Source organism: Heterocephalus glaber, unplaced genomic scaffold, assembly GCF_053883595.1.
Source record: "Heterocephalus glaber isolate CG9 unplaced genomic scaffold, H.glaber_assembly_v1.0 deba00001719, whole genome shotgun sequence".
Lineage (NCBI taxonomy): Eukaryota > Metazoa > Chordata > Mammalia > Rodentia > Bathyergidae > Heterocephalus > Heterocephalus glaber.
Window position 1 is genome coordinate 6294130 of NW_028258432.1, and position 20840 is coordinate 6314969.

Sequence of the window (20840 nt, forward strand, 5' to 3'; positions counted from 1 at the left end):
GCATTGGAAATTTGCCCCTTTACATAATCTCTCTTGGTTCTTATTTTTTCCCCGTTCCCCTGCCCTCCCTTCAACTCGTCCATCCCTCCCTATTTACAAAGACTTTGTTTCATTTTCTCATATTAATTCCATTCCCTTCTTTCCTTTCCTCTACCCCTCCCACTTCCCATTCCCCTTTGCCCCTTTTCTTTCTATTTCACATTATCTATTATACCTTTTAGTCCTTATTTACACTTTCAGTTTCTCACACTAGAGAAACTATTTGGTATTTACACATGTGTGTTCTATTTATTTCACTGAAGAGTATCACCTCAATGTGCATCCATTTAGCTCTCTAATTGAGAAATAAATGTCTCAAATTTCTCATTTTTATGACTGAGTAGTACTCCATTTTATTAAAAAAACCCACATTTTCTTTATCCAGTCTCCAGTTGATGCTCCAGGTTTAAGCTACTACAAATTGTGTTGCTATGAACACAGGTGAACATATATCACTGTGGTATGATTCTTTTAATTCTTTGGGGGAAGATCCCCGGCAGTGGAATAGCGGGGTCAAATGGGACTTCCAGTCCTAGTTCTTTGAGGTATTTCCATACTGATTTCCACAGTGGTTGCACCTGTCTACACTCCCACCAGCAGTGGAGCAGGGTTCCTCTTTCCCCACAGCCCTGGCAGCATTTGTTATTGGTTGATTTTGTGATAGCAGCCATTCTTTCTGGAGTGAGGTGGAATCTCAGCATTGTTTTCATTTGCATCTCTTGAATGACCAGTGATGTTGAACATTTTTTCTTATGTTTCTTTGCTATTTCTACTTCCTTGTCTGAGAAATGTCTGTTCATTTCAGATGTCCCTCTTTGGATTGGGTCTTTAAATTTGGGAGGTCTGATTTTTAAAAGTTCTTTATAGATTCTAGATAATAGACCTTTGTCTGAGGAACAGCTGGTGAAAATTTTTTCCCAGTTTGTGGGTTGTCTCTTCACACTGTTGGTGGTTTCACTTGGTGTGCAGAAGCTTTTTAATCAGAAGAAATCCTGTTTATTGATTGTTTGTGCTAGTTGATGGGCAACTGAGGTTTTATTCATAAAATCTTTTCTTATACCAGTGTCTTCAAGAGTTCTACCCAACCTCTTTTCTAGCCAGTTCAGCATTTCTGTTTTAATATTTAGGTCTTTAATCCATTTAAATTTTAGTTTAGTGCATGGTGAGAGATATAGATCTAGTTTTAATCTTTGGCAAGTTGAAACCCAATTTTTCCAGCCCCATTTATTAAAGAGGCTATCTTTCCTCCAATGAGGGTGTTTGGCTCCTTTGTTAAAGATGAGGTGGCTGAATATGTCTGGAGTTGTTTCTGTATCTTCTAATCTGTTTCACTAGTCCTCAAGTCTGTTTCTTTGCCAGTACCATGCTGTTTTTATCACAGCAGCTTTGTAGTATAGTTTCAAGTTGGGGGTTGTGATACCCCATGCCATGTCTTTGTTGCCTAGAATTGCTTTTGCTAGTCTAGATCTCTTCTTGTTCCAAATGAATTTTTAGATTATTTTCTCAAGGTCCATAAAGTATGCTGCTGGGATTTCAATTGGGATTGCATTGAATCTATATAGCAGTTTTGGAAGTATGGTGATTTTCATTGAGTTGATTCTTCCTACCTAGGCGCAAGGGATGTCTTTCCATTTTCTGATATCCTCTTCACTCACTCTTTTCAGAGTGCTATAGTTTCCAGAGAAGAGATCTTTGATTTCTTTTGTTAGGTTGATACCTAGGTATTTCAGTTTTTTGGCTGCTATTGCGAAAGGAATTGTTTGCCCTATTTCTCTCTCAGTGAGTCTGTTGTTCGTGTAGAGGAAAGCTATTGATTTTTGTGTGTTCACCTTGCAATCATCTACTTTACTGAATTTGGTTATTAAGTCTAGAAGACTTTTGGTGGAGTTCTTGGGGTCTTCTATGTAGAGTCTCATGTCATCTGTAAATAATGACAATTTGACTCTTCGTTTCCTATCTTTTTTCTTTTACTTCTTTCTTTTGTCTAACTGCTGTGGCTAATGTTCCAAAACTATGTTGAACAGTAGTGGTGATAGTGGACATCCTTGTCATGTTCCTGATTTTAGTGTGAAGGATTTCAGTTTTTGACCATTTAGTATGATATTGGCTGTTGGTTTTCTGTAGATGGCTTTTATCAGATTGAGGTAGAGACCATCTATTCCAATTTTTTGTAGGATTTTATCATAAATGCATTGTTGGATTTTGTCAAATGATTTTTCTGCATCTATTGAGATGATCATATGGTTTTTGTCCTTGGCTCTATTGATATAGTGTATTACATTGATTGATTTGTGTATGTTGAACCATTGCTTCATCCCTGGGATGAATCCCACTTGGTCAGGGTGTATGATCTTCTTGATCATCTTCTGCATTCTATTTGCCAGTGTCTTATTAAGGATTTTTGACATCTATGTTCATTAGTGAGATTGGCCTATAGTTCTCTTTTTGGGTTGGGTCTTTCTCTGCTTTGGGGATCAAGGTGATGCTTGCTGCCAGGAATGAATTCAGGAGTATTGCTTCCCTTTCAATTTCATTGAGGTGTTTAAGCAGTAGTGGCAGTAGTTCCTCTCTAAATGTGTTGTAGATTTCAGCATTGAAGCCATCAGGACCCGGGCTTTTCTTAGTTTGTAACTTTTTACTCATGTTTTTAATTTCATTGGTTGATATTGGGTTGTTTAGAATTTTTAGGTCTTCTTTGTTCAACTTTTGTAGTTCATACATATCTAGGACTCTGTCCATCTCTTCTGTGTTTTCCATCTTATTGGCATATAGGTTCTCAAAGTAGATATTGATAATTTTCTGGATTTCTGCTGAGTCCTGTGTAATTTCACCCTTTGCATTCCTAATTGCATGGATTTGGGCTTTTTCTTTCCTTTTTCTGATAAGTTTGGCTAGGGTTTGTCAATTTTCTTTATTCCTTTGAAGAACCAACTCTTGGCTTCCTTGATTTTTTGTATTGTTTTCTTAGTATCCATTGCATTGATTTCTGCTCTGATCTTTATAATTTCCTCCCTTGTATGAGTTTTGGGTTTGTGCTGCTCCTCTTTCTCTAGAAGCTTCAGATTCAGCATCAGGTTGTTTAATTCGACTGGCTCTGTTTTCCTGAGTATTCACTGCTATGAAGTTCCCTCATAAGACTGTTTTCATTGTATCCCATAGATTCTGATATGTTGTATTGTCATTGTCATTTAATTGTAGGAACTGTCTGAATTCTTTTTTAATTTCCTCTGTGACCTATTGGTTATTCAGAAGTGTGTTGTTCAATTTACATATGTTTATGAAATTCTTGCGGTTTCTTTTTCTATTGATCTCCAATTTCATTGCACTATTGTCTGATAATATATACAGGGGATAACTTCAATTCCTTTGCACTTACTTAAACATGTTCTATGAGTGAGTAAGTGGTCTATTTTGGAGAACAACCTGTGTGTCTCTGAAAAGAATGTGTATTCTGATTTTGTGTGGTGAACACTCTGTAAACATCTGTTAAGTTTATTTGTTCAAGAGTTTGATTGAGTTCTTGTATTTCGTTGCTTATTTTTTGTCCAGTTGATCTATCTATTTGTGACAGTGGGGTATTGAAGTCCCCCACTACTATTGTATTAGTGATTATATGATTTTTCATGTCTTTAAGTATTTGTTTTATATAGTATGGTGCACTAGTGTTTGATGCATATATGTTTATGATTGTCTTCTCTTCCTCTTGGATTGCTCCCTTTACAAGGATGTAGTGTCCTTCTTTGTCTCTCTTAATCAGTGTTGGCTTGAAATCCACTTGATCTGCAAAGAGGATATCTACTCTTGCTTTTTTTCATGTTCCTATTGCATGGAGTATCATTTTCCACCCTTTAACTTTCAGTCTATGAATTTCTTTTTGAATTAATTGTGTTTCATGTATTCCGTATGTTGTTGGATCTTGCTTCTTGACCCACTCTGCCAGTTTATTTCTTTTGACTGGTGAATTGAGACCCTCAACATTGATGGTTATAATTTGTACTTATTGAATTATCATTTTCATTCCTTTTTCTTTTTGTTGGATTCTCCTCCTTTGTGTTTAATTTTTTGTTGTGCTCGATGGATTCATTCTGCTGGGTTTCCTGGGGTTGAGATCTTCATTGACTTCCAAGAATGTTGTCCAAAATTTTTTGGAGTGCTGTTTTGGTATTCATGAAGTTCCTCAAGTGCTGTTTGTCATGAAAGTATCTTATTTCTTCATCAATTTTGAAAGATAGTTTTGCAGGGTACATCAGTCTGGATTGGAGGCTGTTTTTGCTTAGGGCTTGAAATCTGTCACTTCAAGCTCTTCTTGCTTTGAGTGGTTGTGTTTAAAAGTTTGCTATGATTCTGATGGGCTTTCCTTTGTATGTGATTTATTTCTTTTCTCTAACTCCTTGTAGAATTTTGTTCTTCTGTTGGGTTTCTGGAATCTCAACTATTATATGGCTATGTGTAGATGTTTTTTGATCAAGGCTAGTTGGAGTCCTATATGCCTCATTTATCTGTAGGTCAAGTTCTTTTCCCCTGCTTGGGAAGTTTTCTGCCATTACTTCTGTGAACAGTATTTTTTATGTCATCTACACTCTCTCTTGTTTCTTCATTGACTCTGATTAGTCATATGTTATTCTCCTTTGGATCATCTAGCAGCTGCTGGATTGATTTCTTGTGTTCCCTTACTATTTTATTTTATTTTATTTTTATTAGTTTATTTTTTTGGTACCGGCAATTGAATCCCTTACTATTTTAAAGAAATTTTTCTTTTCCTGGTCACAAATTGCAATCTTACCTTCTATATCTGAAATTTTGTCCTCACATTGTCTCATTCTGCTTCATAGACTTTCAATGGAGTTTTTAATATCCTGGAAATCTGTTTTATGGATTCCATTTTTTTCTTATGTTGGGATTCCATCATGTTCCTCAGCTCCTCAATTTTCTTTTTATCTGGATCCTCTCTAGATTTATTAATCATGTTTTGTACTATGGGCACAATCTCTGCTGTTATCTGAGAAATTATTTCTGATTTCATTTTTTCCAGATCCTTTTTTATTGCCAGTTCAGGGAGTCCAAATGATTGAGTATCAGATTGTTCCAGCTCGTTTCCCTTTGGGCCTGCTTTAGGTGATCTGGAAGTCTGGTTTTGAGACTTGTTTACTTGTCTTCTCATTTCTTTGTGCTGCTGGCATCCATGTGGGTCACCTCCTTGGTTCTGGGTGGGGCTCTGCTCCTCTCTGCTAGGGGCAATGGTATGCCAGCCTGAAGGGCTCAGTTGCTTGGCGCTGGGGGCCTCTGGTCCTCTGCATTGGGGGTGGTGGTTTGGGAGCCCAAAAGGCTCACTGCTCAGTGCTGGGGGCCTCTGCTCCTCTGTAACTGCAGGTTATTGAAAGAAATTGAAAGCTTAGTTTTTGTTTGAAGAGTTTAAACTAACGGATTAAAATTTTATTAATTTCATAATCTAAAAATACTATATAGTCAATAGCAAAAAATTGAGGGAGATAGCTTATAAGGAAATCATTGTTAATAAGACTACCATCTAATGCTAGTTGTTGATCTTATATCTTTCTGATATTTAATCTGCCCAAAATAGCCTTTTAGAAAACCTGATAGCATCATGTTTTATAACCTGCTTTATTTGTTTAATATATCATCAATATTTTCCCAGGTTACTACATACCTATTTGTAACATTTTAAAAATAGCTGCAAAGTAGTATCATGCAAACAGCATAATTTATTAGAATTCATTCAGTAGTGTAACACAGTAACTTCTTACCTTGTTCTATTCTAAAACAACACAACCAAACATCATTGTGACTTCTATAAGACAGATTTATTGGCAGAAAATAGCAATTTTGATTTTTCTTTGTTGTTTGTCCCTTTCCCTTTCCTTTTCCACTGTTTCTCCTTTTTACTGTACTTTGAGTTTAATTTGCTCACTTTGTTTTTTAAGAAAGCACATTTATTTTAGAACCATTGTACTTTTCTAAGTTATGTCGCATAAATTTTGGTATTTTTATTCAGTTCAATATATTTCCTGATTTCTCTTTTGATTTTTTCTTTTACCCTACAGTTAAGAAATCAGTTGCTTAATTTTGCAAATATCTATGATTTTTCCAAATAATTTTTTATTATTGATTTCAATGACATAAAATCTCTTTTACATCATTTCAGTCCATTTAAATGAAGACACTTGTATGATATAGGTGGGAGATGATCTTTATAATGTAGATTTATCTTGATGAATGGCCCATACATATAATTGGATCTTGTTTTCTTAGTCCAGTATGACAATCTCTGTCTTTTAATGGGCATGTTTGGGATATTTATACTTAGTATAGTTATTACTGTGGTTAAATTTAAATTACCATATTTCTGTGAATTAGTGCTTTCCTACACTGTCTATGTTTGATTTCAGAAAACAATTGTTTTTTCTACTTTTTTCAGTTTTCTAATTATTGTAGTGGAAGAGCTAGTCTGGTCCTCCCTTCACACTCAGATATTTAAAACAGTAAATAGTTTCTTTACCTTGATGAGTAGATACTGAATTAATTGGGTAAAAGTTGATGCTTGAAGATGTTTTGATAAATTAAACATTTAATTTGGGAAACTTTGGAATTATGAATAACTTAAAGTAAAGCATCAGACCCATAGCAAAGTGTTATATAAACTTTTCTTTATGACTCAAAATGGTTATTGTGGACATAAGAGATTACATTGTGCCTGGTTAAGGCTAGCTTTGTGGTTGAGGTTTTAACACTATGCACTGCCTCAGGGTCACTGTTCTTAGTAAACGTGTATGTGTTTGTTGTTTGGGGCCTATTTTTGCTGTAAGCTTCACTTCTAACCGCCTGTCTGTAGTAATTTTTTTCTGTCTCTAATTTGAAGTAAGATTGTATCTCATTCATTCATTTTATTAGAAACTAGCATAAACTAAATATATTGATGTATTCCAAGAGTCTCAGAGTCATAGTATAGAGCCCTGTATATACTGTGTTTACAGCATCAAGCCCTGTGTTTTGTTTTTTCCTATGTACACATCCCTATAATAAAGTTTAATTTATACATTAGGCACAGTAAGAGATTAACAACAACTAATAATAAAATAGAACAATTGTTATAAATATACTGTAATAGAAGTTATTTAAAACTTTTGAATTTTTTATTTCTGGAATTTTCATTCAATACTTGCAGACTTGTGAGTGTTCATGGGGATAACTGAAACTATGGAAAACAAAGCCATGGATAAGCAGGAGGGGGTACTGTGCTAACCTCTAAGGAGACACTAAAGTTCTAGAAAAAAGGGTTTCAGTTTGATGGCGACTTGGACTTTACCACAGGGCTTCTGATCCCTAAATCACAAGTGGATGGATGGGAAGTTTTCCAGAAGGCTAAATCATAGCTTGGTGAGGTGTTAGTACTCACCTTTAGGATGCAGTGATTTGGGGAGAGGCTTGTCTTCTCTGTCGGGGTTTCCTCCAGCTAGTACTGAAGTTACAGTTCCTCCTTTAGATAAAACCTACAGGTTTAAATGAGGGATGGGGCGGGCTGTGCAGGGAAGAGAAAGGATTGGTTTGGTAATTGATATATAAGAAGCAGATTAGGGGTACAATAATTATTAATAATGAATTTGTAACTGCTAAACTAGTACAGTCCAAGAGTAATATGTGAGCATATTTATAATTTAATAGTACATTTTATTGAATTCAATATATCCAGAATATTATTCTATCGTTATCAATATAAAATTAAGACATTTGATATTTTTGTACTGTATCTTTGAAGTCCAATGTATTCTGCACTTACAACATGCCTAAATTGTATATTTAGATTAGCCATATTTTACATGCCCAATAGTCACACATGGCTCGTGGCTACCATATTGGATAGCACAGTATTAGTCTTTGGGTTTTTTTATGTGATCAACATTATTCTTAATATTCAAAATATATACATAAATGCAAATTGAAGTATAAATATTATGTTGATAGTTCACAAATGCCCATTTATTGCACTTTGAACAGCTATAATGAAATGATCTTCTGCAAGTTTTGGTCTTTGGTTACTCATAACTATGTTAACAGTACTCCAGTCTAGGTATTCGTACTTGTTTTAGTAACTGACATAGACTCTCTGTGACCCAGTACTTCTCTATGATAAAAATCTGTTGACAATCTTAGGTACAGTAAATATTTTTCCATGAGAATTGTACTTACACATTAGAAAGAGAACTTCTTGGGTTAGTTAATGCAATATGCAGCTAATTTGTGTGTGTGTGTGTGTGTATGTGTGTGTGTGCGTGTGCATGTGCATGTGTGCATGCATGCATGCAAAGAAAATACTGGGTTCAATTTAGAAGTCTAAAGTCCAGGAGTAATAGGGTAGAAGAGAATGATGGACATAAGGATACTCCTTAGGATTTGAAACAAATTTGAGGCTTGTAAGTGGGCCAGATAGCATTCCTTGGTGAAATATAAGATAAATATAATCAGAGAAATTCTGAGGAGTCTCTTGACAAACTCTGGGACACTAAGGTAACTGAGTTTTAGATATTTAGCAAGTAACCTTGTGCTAGTATACATTTTTCTTTTATCAACTATAATCATAAGTTAATAGATTTTTTAATTTAAAAACTTGTAATTATAAATTGTATAAGTAAATTCTGTAAGTTTCCTATTAACTATTTTCAGTTCCTCTCAGAAATAGATAAGCTTATCAGTGTTTGGAGTCTGGAAGATTAAGAAATAATACTAAGGCCCTGAGGTAAGGGTGAGGTAAATGCTTATGAAGGATGAAGAAAAGGCAGTGTGTCTACAGCAGAGCCTTGTAGCTTAGGGTGGGTGCTAAGGTTTGAGTGTGCCCCCCAAGTTCTTATTGTTAGAAACTTAATCCCAAATGTACTGAAAGGCGGAACTTTGAAGAGATGATTAGGTCAGAAAGTTCTGCCCTCAGGAATGGATTTATTCTGTTATCATGGGAGGTCCTACAAGGGTGAATTCAACCCCCTCATTTGCTTTCTTTTGGGCGTATGATGTCTTTTGCCCTGTTATGATGCAGCAACAAGGATCTCACCAGATGCGGAGCTTGATCTGATCTGGAACTTCCCAGCCTCTGAACCATGAGATGAATAAATATCTTTTCATCATACTTTACCCAAGCTGTGGTTTTACTACATGCTTCTACTATGAACTGGGAACGTCATCGTCATCCCAGGCCCAAATTGGTCATGGATAGAGGTTTCCAGAAATGTGATAAATAAAATAAATAAAATAAACCCCTTCGTTTTCTAAGTTGATTACTTGGCTATTTGTCATGGTGACAGAAAGCTAGCAACACAGGCATAGTAACCTCAACAGTCTGTCATGGTGAGAAGGGCACCGCCAGCCATTGCAGGGTTTCTTTCTATGCACTGTGGTCGAGGTCATGTTTCTCATCATCTGAACAAGGCTGAACAGGATGAGGTCAGAATCTAGATAATGCCTTACGTGCTGAGTAGTTAATGATTTTTAAATGAAATGTGTGTACTTAGAAAGATTTTGTGGCAATACATGTGAAACCATGCACATGAAAAGCATTTGGACTTCACTTGCATTTTTAAAGGAATGTATTTTAACAATATAAATTAAAATAATTTATAATCATCATCATTCTGCCAACCTCCTTTGGTGTTTGAAGCTAATGTGAGTGATTTCCATACATGTAAGGGCTAAAACTCTCAGAACCAAATGATTTCTTTGTGGCATGTATGTTTCTGACATTGCTGTCACTCAGCATTTGAAGAACTTTGCAGGACAGATGCACATGGCTGTGTCCATTGTGTGAGACCGAGAAAGACATTTCCTAAAATTGTTCTCTGTCCGGCCATACTTTGGGGTCCTTGGCATGGAAGAGGGGCATCTAACCCAATCTGAGGATGTGTGGGGACAGCAGGCTTCTCAAGGGAGAGAAAACCTAAGCTGTGTCTTAAAGGATGAATTGTAGGCAGCCAGAGAACAGGGTGAGAGGAAGGAATTCCAAGTGGCAGGAAACACTTCACATTCTGTCTGGGTGAGTTCTTTCTGCACTGGTTGGTTTCTACAGTAGGTCACAAGTTCTTTAAATGCAGAGATGATTTTTGATTTCTGCATTATGCACACAGAATGTTTGGACTTTCTGGTGATCAAATAACTTCCTGTCTGCCATAATCTTTTTCACTTGCCTCCTTGACTAGGTGGCTTCTTTATCATGTCCCTGACTCCAGGATAATTTCCTCTCTAATGACTGGAATTTGGCTTTCTTGGATTCAGCCCTGGGTACTGTCATTGATGTCTGGAGCTTAGAATGGCTGTTGAGACTTCTTTTCTTTCTTTTTTTTAAAGCGCATAGGCTCTGGAATTCTTTTTAAAAGAAGAAGAACAACAACAACCTCAAAACCTAATTAGGATAAAAGAGTCAATTAGCCAACAAATGTTTGTATGTTTTTGTATTTTAGGTAGCTTCTTGAAACTTCTTCTCAAAATTATAATAGTCATACAAATCACTTTCATAGTAACAAATAAAAAATTCAACTTGGATGTTCAACTTGTTGTTTAATTACTTTTTGCCTCATTTTATACTCTAAAATGAGGCTTGTTCTCATGTGATTGTCATAAGCATTGGATATTTTAATGCATATAGAATGCTTAGAATAATAATGGGCTTAACAAAAGATAGTTGTGTTTTTTATCATAATTATTTATGACCCCATAAGTGACATGGCAGAAAAAACAAACTGATATGGTTACATTGAATTTGATGAGGATGTTGGGCAGTCAGAGGATTCCATATACATTTCCTTTTTAAAGATTTTTCCATATTTTAAACATTATCCCTTCTGTATCTGAGAAGAGAATGTGTTACACAAAATTTCAGATCATTGAGAAATTCAGGAAAAGGTATCATGCTGTGAAATGTCTATTTCATGCGAATAGATTTGAGAATAGAGGTGAGCGAGTTGTCTTCCATTTTGACTTGCTGTTGTGCTTGGGATATGATGTGTCCCACAAAAGGCCCATTGTGGTTATTGTGTTGAAGATTTGGTTGCTGATGGGCTTTTGGAAAGTGATTGGATCATGGGGGCTCTAGTTTCATCAGTGGATTCATCTACTGATGAGATCATAATTGCACGGTATTATTGGGATGTGATGGAAACAGGAGGTGGGGTCTAGTTGAAGGAGTTGATCACTGGGATGTAACTTGGGGAGTGTGCCTGCTCCCTGGCCCCTTCCCCTCTGGCTCTTCTCCCTTTCTCTGATCCTTGGCTGTCATGAAGTGCACACTTTTGCTCCACCATGCCATACTGCCATGATGTTCTGCCTCACCTCAGGCCCACAGCACCAGAGCCAGCTGACTCTGGGCCTCTGAAAGCATGGACCAAAGTAAATCTTTTTCCCTTTAAGTTGGGTAAGACAGTTGCTCAAATCTGACCACACAAACTTTGAAGTTTATGTTAATATTGTTGATGGAAGCAGAGGCTAGGTTCCTAAGAAGAAAGTTAGGACCCTATGATAAGCTACCATAAAGGCTGCTGTGCATGTGAAACTGGAGTGGCAGTTGAAGCAAATTAATGTGCCTCTCTCTTGGATGCAAAATTGGACTTTCAGGCTCAGAGCCTTCACTTGCCTGGGAAAGATGAGAAGCAATGGCAAGAAACCTCAGGGCCTTTTCAGCTTATACTTTTCACAAATAGCAGGAAAAAGCAAGTGAGCCTTTTGTTCATAGAACTTGCTAGATTAATCTCCTACCCTTTTATCACATTTATAAAAGCTTGAATGGCTTGATTCTGAGCATTTTCTACATGAAAAATATACTTCAGTGGGATTTCTAGGCATTGTTTGGAATCTAGAAGAAGAACAGTGTTGGGAAATTACATTAAAAATCTTTTCTCTGCTTTTGACTTTCAAGATGTGGGAGGTAGAGAGAGAAGAAAGAAATGTGATGTGTCTTGTTTTTTCCTTCTCTGGAAAAAGAGTCCTTGACCAGAGGTGAAGTATAAGTAGTAAGTGAGGATAATACTGAAGGACAGAAAGTTTAGTTTTTCTGAACTCCTCACTTGTATGTTTGAGGGGCCCTGGGAGCTGATGTGAAAGATACTGGCCCTTGCAAGGGCTCCCTTTAGCAGGGTTGTAGATGATAACGGATGGACAGCCTGGCAGTGCTGTGGTTGCCACAGGCGGGGAAGGAATGCAGGTGAACCATGTAGAAAACATCAGTGCCCTTTGATGCCCAAGCCAGACCGGGCATACACTGGAGCCACAAATCCAAGCAGGGGTATCAGGAAAATCACTTTGTAGAGCAGAGGAGAGAGAAGCAACATCTCACACCTCCGTCCCCATCTTCCACTTACTCAGCACCATTTAAAGGAGAGAAGCAAGAGGAGGACAAAGTATCTTTATTCAAGAGAAACTAAAACTGGTTGCATGAACTTTTCAATTAGACTAAGGTCCAAACAAAATCTGACCTTTCCATTTTTTCCAGGTATTTATTGAGTGGTGCTTTAAGACGTGGTCACATTAGTTGCAGATTAGTTGATTCCTTTATTTATGGAGTTGCATTTTCCTCTATCCACTGAAGCAGAACATGAAATTTTGTGCTCCCTTGATTCCTGTGTTGAGCACATCTATTGAATGACTTGTGTGTCCCATGCCTCTGGGTGCAGAGGTAGCTATCATGAGCATGGGCCCTGCCATCCTGGAACTTAAGTCAAATGTTAGAAGACATAAAATGAATAGAGAAAGACGAATGAGTGATAGATAAGAGCAATGAAAGAAAGGATGTATGATATTAAGGAATAGCTCAGAGTGAGAATTTTGTAGTTAGGGTGAGGCTCAGGAGGTACATCTGTGGAGAAGTAAGGCCTGAGTAATGTGAAGGAGTTAGCAAGGCAAAGATGAGGGAAGAGGACTTTGGGTAGAAGGAAAAGCAGGTGCCAAGTCCTTGATATGAAGCAGAATTGTTTTTTGGGTTTTTTTGGTACCAGGGATCGAACTCAGGTCCTTGTACTTGTGCAGCAGGTGGCAAAACCACTGAGCTAAATCCCCGGCCCCAGAATTGATGTTTTTGAGGAAGGAAGAGAAAGCTATAAGAAGAACAACGTGGAATGGTCACCAGTGATGTTAGTTAGCTATGTGGCTAGATATAGTGAATCCATGTGCCTTTGGGTAAGAGTTAGTTGTACATCTTCAAAGTGCTTAGGATAGGCAAACCACAACTCCCAGAACTCCTGCACCTCTTCTAGAATTAACTTTTAAAGATTGCATAGTCGATTCTCCATATGTGTGGGTTCCACAACTGTAGATTCATTCAATCACAGATGGAAAATACTTGAAAAAATACAATAAAAATAATGTAAGTAATAAAACAACACAGCACAGCAACTACTTCCATGCCATAAAGACTGTATTATATATTATAGGTAATCTAGAAATGACTTAAACTCTGCGGGAAGATGTGTGTATTTTGTATGCAAATATTACATCATTTTATATAAAGGACTTGAACATTTGCAGATTTTGGCCTCCTGGAGTCAGTGCCCTGCAGATGATTGTGTTCATGCATATTAAATTGGCAATGGGATTTTAGAGTTGGAATTCCCACTCTGAGCTCATATTTAAGGTCCTAGGAAAAATGGAGAATATCTTTCCTAACACAGCAAGCTGCTATGGAGAAGTCACTCAGCTTGTATTTTTAACCCTCCACCAAAGCAGCCCATAAAGGAAAATCTCTGAATTGAATGCTTGAAACATAGCTGTTTTTATAGTTGTTTTTATATGTGAAATAAATGTTCCTTAAAAGCAGATTTGTCTTCACTTCATTTACATGATGCATTTTGATATAAAGTAAAGAATGGGATTCGAGGAACAGAAGCCCAGTTCCTATTGCCATGCTTATTGGAAACAAGTCTTCAAATTACTATGGCTCACCGTTTACCCAAAGTACAGGAAGCAGCGAGGTTTAAATAAAGGATCACTGGCATGTTTCTCTGTGCACGTGCAATTACACCTGGAATGTTCCGCTCTTTCTCTGTATGAAAATCAGATTCACTCTTGTAAGCCTAGCTCATCTGCTTCCATAATGAAATCATTCCACTTGTTTAGCCCTCCCATAGCCTGGCAGTCATCTTTATGCTTTGGAAATATTTGAAAAAATATTTCTGGGTCTTTCTTGCCAATAAATATTAGCTTATCCGTCAGAATACATACCTCTTCTTTCTCTACCCAAATGCCTAGTATCTAGGAGGTGTTTAATACTTGAATGAATTCAACACGTAGCAATATTTTAAATCATAAATAGTCTATAGCTTGTTACCTTTTTGGATCTTCTTTATCCCTGTAAAATGAGAAAAGCAAAACCAATAAGCATTTATAGAAATAAGAAATTCTGACCCTTTAGTGTAATTTTCCCTTTGTATTCTTTTATTTGAATTCTTGGGTAGAAGTGGATCACAGATGCTATATTTGGAGAGACACAGTTTGTGCAAAGTGAGGTCTTAAAAAGCCATCTGAATTGCATCTGCCAAGACTAGAATAATCACATTTTGCATTTGCACATTTTGCATTTTCATTGTGTATTTTTGATTAGGAGAAATAATCACTCCAAGTGCTTCTCCAATGGCTGGTCTGCTTTTAATATGTCTGTGTTACTAAAAGATTATGAGACATCTTTGTAAATATAGAACAGAGGCCAGAGTTGAACTTGAACTCTCTGATGAATGGAGTGTGTATGTGTGCGTGTGTGCGCGCATATGTGTGTATGCATGCCTCTGGCTAAAAGGCTCTATAATTATTACAGTGTCTGCCTAGAGATACATCTGGAGCCAGAGAAAACCACCTTTATGTGTTTTTCAAGGACAGTGCATAAAAAAGTAGGAGAAAGACATAACTGACTTTATAATTCATGTAATAAAATTTGAATACCTCCCTATGTAAGCTAGAAAATGTAAGCTTATAAAAATTAAGCTAGTATTTCTTTGAGGTGGGAGTTAGGTTATGCTCAGGTTGTTAACTGTGAAAGAACTCCCTGTATTTATTTTTTTTTGGTACCAGGGATCAAACTCAGGACCTTGCGCTTCTGAGGGAGGCGTGGTGCCACTAAGCTAAATCCCTGGCGAAAGAACTTCCGTTAAATAAGAGATCAGCAAACTGTGACTTGTGGGCTGTAAGGTGAGTTAATTGATTTTGGTTTCCAGGACAAAATTCTGGACACAATTTAAAGGAAAGAAAAGTGTATTTTGGCTACAATTTCAGAGGTTTCAGTCCATGGTCATTTGCCTTTGGGTTATGGTGACATCACGGTGGGAGTGTGTGGTAGAAGAAACTGCTCATCTCATGGCAGTCAAGATGCAAAGACAGGGGAATGGTCACAGTAACTCACCAGGGGCATACTCCCAATGACTTCACTTCCTTCCGCTTGGTCCCAGCTCCTAAAGCTTCACCACTTCCCAACAGCACCATTAGCTGGGGACCAAGCCTTCACACATGGCCTTTGGGGATCCAAACTATAACAAAAGATTTTTTAATATAAACATTTAAAAGTTTAAGGAGAAGAATTAGAAGGAGGAGGAGGAGAGGGGAGAAGGATGTGAGACAGAGACCATATGTGGCTCACAAAGCCTAAAATATTTTCTAACTCATTTTATATAAAAATTTGCCAACCCTTCATTTCTATAATTTCTATTTTGTGGGTAAAGAAATCAAGGCTCTGATGGGAGCTGCTTACCTAAGTTCACAAGAAACAGCCTGATCCAGTAGAAAGAGAACTGGATTCAAGTTTCTTCAAATCTAGCTTATCATTCTACCTTCCCTGGGAGTTAGTATGTTGTGATTCCTGAAAAGGTTTCCCTTTGGGCTCCATGTCATGGAGTAACATCTGCAGTACAATTTTAACAGTAACTGTGCAGAGTTAGGTGATCTTTGTGGGACAACGACACGGTCCGCTAGAAGACTGCACTCCTTTCAGACCCAGCCGCAAGCTCAGAGGCTCCTGGGCCTCCTGCACGTCTGACCAACTGGATATAAATCGTGACTTTTCACTATCCCTTCAAAAATTCAGGAAAATGTTATAAATTATTTTTTTAAAAAAGGATTAATTGAGACTGGCCAAATGGAGAGACACACAGCGTAAGGGCTGGGAAGTATCAAACATGAAGTTTCCATGACCTCAGGACAAGCTACCTTTACAGAACAAAACTGTGCATCGCCAATCTAGGTGGCTCACCTGAGCTGTCCTAGAGGTTGGAAGGTTGAGCTAATTCACCTGACTCCAAAGCCCTTGAATCACATGATTGGTCTTTCTGGCATGGCCACATCCCATGTAAAGCTTGCTGGGGACCCACTGTGAGATCCAGGTGTGGACCAAGGCCCCTGAGGCAAGTTACAAAGACGCTCCAATCACGTGGGAAGCTCTAAGGATCTAGTGACTCCCTCCCAAGAAAGTAGGACAAAGACCAGACAATTTCTTAGTTGTATAATAATGTCTAGGCCGGATCTGCCTCTCTCTCTACGTTGCGTTCTTCTGCATAAGGAGCCCAGAACTGACTTAGAAAAGTCTGTCTGCCCTAGGAAGACTAGTGCATTTCTTGAGATAGTATTAAATGGATGAGATAGATCTTGACCATCTCTTTGGAGTTTTGAACATTTTCAGTTGAGCTGAGGGAAAATATTACAGTTTGGAGTGAAGGATTTTGTTTCTGTGTTAATGAAATACTTTGTAATGATTTGCTTTAACTCTCCCTGTAAGTTTAATTTCTTATTTAAAGTTTTTAACTCCCTGCACTTATTTACAGTTTGCTATGCTAATATTTACTTCTGTATAGCACATACATTTCATAATGATAAATAAAAAGCATGGGATATATCATAATTATTACATTTATTAGGTCTAAAACATTTTAAAAGCCTGTTAGGACTTTTCATTTTCTTTCAAAAAATGATTTCCATAGAAAGTTTATCTAACAAATGGAAATGGGTGTCATCCTCCCTTCTGCCTGCTTACCGGCCTGTGAGAGCTCTGCCATCATCCCCACTTCCTAACGAGGGAGTGACACATCCTCATTGCCTGTGGTGAAGTGATGGCAGATTTGTGTGATGCAGTAAACCGAGAGTGTGACTACCACTGTGCCATGGACAAGCAGCTGGGGGAAGTGGGATTGCAGACGGCTCCAGAGCAGTGGGGTGAGCGCCCTGTCTCTCACGCGCCCTTTGTGCTCCTGGGAATCACTAGGGTGATCAACAGCGAATCTACTCTCCTCTGCCCCCTCCCTGATCCCCGCTCCTCCCCTTCTTCATGGTTTCCTAGTGGGCATTCTCTGCCGTCTCTCTATTTCATAACTTTCTGTCACTTCTCCAACCGTGGCAGAAACTCTGAAGGGAGGATGAGGACAGGAGTGCTTTTGTTTCTTTGGCCATTCCCCTTCCAGATACTTTTCAGTTTCATCCAAAGCAGCACACCAGATGGTATCATGGAGACTTTCCTCTGTGGCTCCAGGGTCTGGGCTGTGACATCTAATGGCTCCTATGCTAGAGGCATCTAAAACCTTGGTACCCCAAGGTGAACAATAAGTGCGTTGCAATTTATCCCTCCTCTTTAACCTTACTTGCTCTACTATCTTACAGGGCAGGATAGATTCTCTGTATGCTCCTTTATTGTTGGCTGAGGTATCTGCTTATGAGTAATAGAATGATAGTGGTGGACCACGGAAACCAATGACCCCAACACAGCTGGGATGGAGGAGGGGACTGGACTCCGAATTCAAAAAGCTGTTGGGACTGTTTCTTTGTCTTTCCTCTTATCTGCTACATGTGTATAGTGAAAGAAATCTTCCTCGGCCACTGGGCTACTCAGTGGGAGGAAGATGGCCCTCCAGGGGAGTCTCAGAGAACACATGGGTGTTCATAGGTCAGCCACAAGTAGCAATGGCCTCCTTTAGATCCTCTTTTTTTCCACTACCAGGGATCAAACTCAGGACCTTGTGCTTACGAGACAGGCGAGGTGCCTCTGAGCTAAATCCCTGGTTCCTTTGGATCCTCGATCAAAGTTCTCTGAAGACAGATTCCTAGTGACCGGGGGAGGTTCAGTAAACAGGGAAGGGAAAATTCACTGGTGCAGCAGCGGTGCAGGTACCTCAAGACACCTACGACATTAGCCTTTTATTTGTCCATTTGATGTATACTTTCACAGTGCTTCCTGCATGTTACCCAGCATTCAGGGCAGGGACAAACTGTGAGCAAGATACAGTTCCTTCCCCCATAACCTGGCCATCAACTATTTTGTCTGAGTTTCTCCTTTGTGGGGGAAAATTTAGTGCTTGTCTGTTTGCCTACTTTGGTTCTCTCAGTTATTTTCTGAGAGAAAATAACTCTGTCAGGCATTTTGCACTTTGGTTTCTTTCTCAACTAATAGATCTTTATTGAACTCCCACTAATTGCTGACACTGTGTCTATTTCTGTGGGGGAGTTGTAAGCATACACCCTCACTTTGTATGGTGACATTTGCAAAATGCATTAACTCATGATTTGTCTCAGGCGTCCTCAGGAAACCTTAGTCAGTACGTACTTTGCTATATATGGTATAGTGTTTTCCTTAAATGATACAAATTTGTGTTCTTTCAAAAATATTCGTGTTTTTCTTCAGTGCAGGGGCAGGTCAACTTGAGGCCACTGAGGAGGATGTTATCTAAGTCTTGGTGTTGGAGAGCTATTATCTATTTCTTACTAAAATGTCCAGGCCTAGCCCTGTTGAAGTATATAGCAGGGTGACCACTGATACCTGCTAGGCATGTGGGAGATGCCACATGGAGAATTATTTCCATTAATTCAGTCATCATTCCTTGTTTGTGTCCATAATTTTTAACCTCAGTATTTGTTAGGCAACATTTAAATTCTTGTTTGGAGAAACTATTTTCATTCTAATTTTTATCAGTGGTATTTTTTTGTTTGTTTGCTTGTTTGCTTTTGCACCAAACTTTTTCAAACCCTGGTTATCTAATATCCTTTCCTTTTCTAGTCTGCATATTCAACTCCCCTCCAACATCTTGCACAGTTTTCTTCTGCGATATTTCTTATGTTTTTGTTTTTTCCCATTCTCCATTTAATTTTATCATCTTGTTTCTAGATTGTAGAATTAACTTTCCCCCTGATCTTTTTAATTTGAATTTTTTTTTTTTGAGACAAGGTCTTACTATGTAGCTCAGTATGGCCTTGAAGTCACTATGTAGCCCAGGCTGTCCTTGAACTCACAGTGATCCTCCTGCCTCAGCCTCCTGAGCGTTGGGATTACAGGCATGTGCCACCACGCCTGGCCTTCCCTGAACTTCTTACCTACAGATTGTTCTTTTTCTGCTGCCAGCACTGCAGGATGCTCTTCTATCCTGCTTGGCTTCTGAGGCTTCTAATGACCTTCATGATGAAGTTTAGCCTTCAGCTGGCATTTGTCATTCACAGTCTGTGTTTTTCTGAGCTTCTTTTCTGTTCTTTCTCTGTTTGGGCCTTCAACACTGATTTGTAAAACTTGGTCCTTGATAAAATTGTGTGTATTTGGCAGAATTTGCTTAAGCTGCCTTTGGCCTCACCCACAATGCCCTCCTCTTTCCTGATACAAACCTTACCCATTCTTTCAAGCTTTTCTATCTGTCCCCAGTGCCCATCCTTGCCACCTTCCCACCCCAACCGAAAATAACCTGTGACTCTCCCTAGTACCTGCAAGCCCACTCTTAGTCACTTGATCACAAAGTGGAGACAGTTGTTCCTGTGGTTATAACTTTGCATCTTAAGGTAGTAAACATTTTAGAGGGCCAGAGCTGGATCTGTTGTTTTTTTGGTACCAGCTGTATCTAACAAGTGCTTCTCAATTGTGGCTCCCCATTCGAATCACTTATCGAGCTTAAAAAATGAGAATCAACCAGTAATGTCATCTGTGAAGGCAGAATCCAGGCACTAGACCATTGTGAGAGCCCCTGGAGCTGAGAGCCACCGAGGGATGAAGAAGTCTGGATAGGGAACTGTCTTGATCCAAACTAGTGTGCGTAGCTTGGGCTCCATGCATCTGTGTGGGGAACTCAATGGCATCCTTTATAGGACTTGGGTAAAGATGATCTCTTTCACCAGCAAACAGGAATGCCCATTATGTGCCAGGCACTTCTGGGGTGCTGAGGTCACTGCAGTGAATTGAGCAAGTTCCTGCTGTCTTAGAACTTATGTTCTTGGGTGTGGAAAGACAGACCATCAATAAGTAATGTCAGGTAATGGTGATAAATGCTACGGAGGAAAACGAGTGGCAGAAAGAAAAGCAGTTCTTTGATATAGGCTGCTTGCAAAAATATTATCCATCTATGGTAAATTGGCAGAAAGAAGGCTGGTGTGACCAGGGACCTGCTATCTATCCCAAGCTTGCACCCATCAGGGACAACTTGGGTCTTAGTCCGCTTCTGACTTACACTTTACCTGATATTCAGGACAGCATGGCCGCTCTTTATAACTGATTTTGTGGTTTGTTTGTCGATATCTTATGCTAAGGATTACAATCCTTATAATCACTTTAAAAAGACTGATTTAGCTAAAACTTTGTCTTTCCAAAGTTCTCTATGACAATGAACAGTATTCTTTGCAGTTCGGGGTTTACTCTAATAAGATGCGCGTTTTATTTTTTAAATGATGGCAACACGTATTTCTGATAGGTGGAAAAGATGGCAGGTTTTAGAGTGAATGCAGATTTGAGGAAAATGAGCCTTCATCTTTAGAGCGCTTGTTTTTCTGTGACCTCTCGTCTCAGGCGCTTCGCTCCAAAGGACAGTTCTCAG

At 38.5% G+C, this 20840-nt stretch overlaps 1 protein-coding gene and 1 long non-coding RNA gene across 12 annotated transcripts in view; one reads left to right on the forward strand and one right to left on the reverse strand.

The window, feature by feature from the left end:
- Atp8a2 (ATPase phospholipid transporting 8A2) overlaps positions 1-20840 on the forward strand; it is a 641036-nt gene that overhangs the window by 66724 nt on the left and 553472 nt on the right. The window contains exon 2 of one of the 11 annotated variants that reach the window (XM_087199398.1): positions 15091-15207. The exons of the other annotated variants lie outside the window; for them this stretch is intronic. The gene's annotated coding sequence lies outside the window, so the exon portion shown is untranslated. The remainder of the gene's footprint in view (positions 1-15090; positions 15208-20840) is intronic. 11 annotated transcript variants of the gene reach the window in all.
- LOC110343909 (uncharacterized) lies at positions 12508-20748 on the reverse strand. Its single transcript, XR_002386167.2, has 5 exons — positions 19741-20748; positions 15419-15542; positions 14354-14374; positions 13969-14068; positions 12508-13368 (listed from the first exon to the last, which is right to left on the reverse strand). It is a non-coding gene; the product is annotated as an uncharacterized LOC110343909 (long non-coding RNA).